Here is a 593-nt window from a genome sequence, read left to right as displayed (position 1 = left end):
AAAACATTAACGATTTTACCATCAAAATTCTATCGCGTTCTTTTTGTAAATAAATATATCGCTAAATAAACCAGACGTCATTCTGCTTATTTCCAAGTATAAAGAAGAATCTGATAACATCCAAATAACTTAAGAATTTTAAATCTTTAACTGATTCAATTTATGATTGAAATTAAAACAATTTTATTCCAGATGATTGATCATTATCAACAACGCAATTTATTAATTTGAACTTCTTTGTTTAGACAGAAGTATGAATAAGTTAAAAGCGTAATTCATTGAACTCTGAGGTGGACATGCTAGCAGGGAGATAAAGACGCCGTCTGAACATGAACATTTATGTTCATTCCACGTTTTAATAATATTTCTCTATGTAAACAAGCGTGCATATCGTCTCGGTAAAGAGTGAACAAAGAAGAAGAAACGCAAAAAATTAAATAAATGAACAATTTTTATTTAAAAAATCGTAAATGTACTAGGCAGTACAAAACTAAAAAAAGTCTATAAGAAATGATCTGTAAAGCGTCTATTAAAAAATTGTTTCTGTGGAATAGTGTTGTATCAGCTTAACAACTCTCTATGTGTGAGTGCGC

Source organism: Hydra vulgaris, chromosome 12 (genome assembly GCF_038396675.1).
Source record: "Hydra vulgaris chromosome 12, alternate assembly HydraT2T_AEP".
Taxonomy (NCBI): domain Eukaryota; kingdom Metazoa; phylum Cnidaria; class Hydrozoa; order Anthoathecata; family Hydridae; genus Hydra; species Hydra vulgaris.
This window is presented reverse-complemented; position numbering follows the sequence as displayed.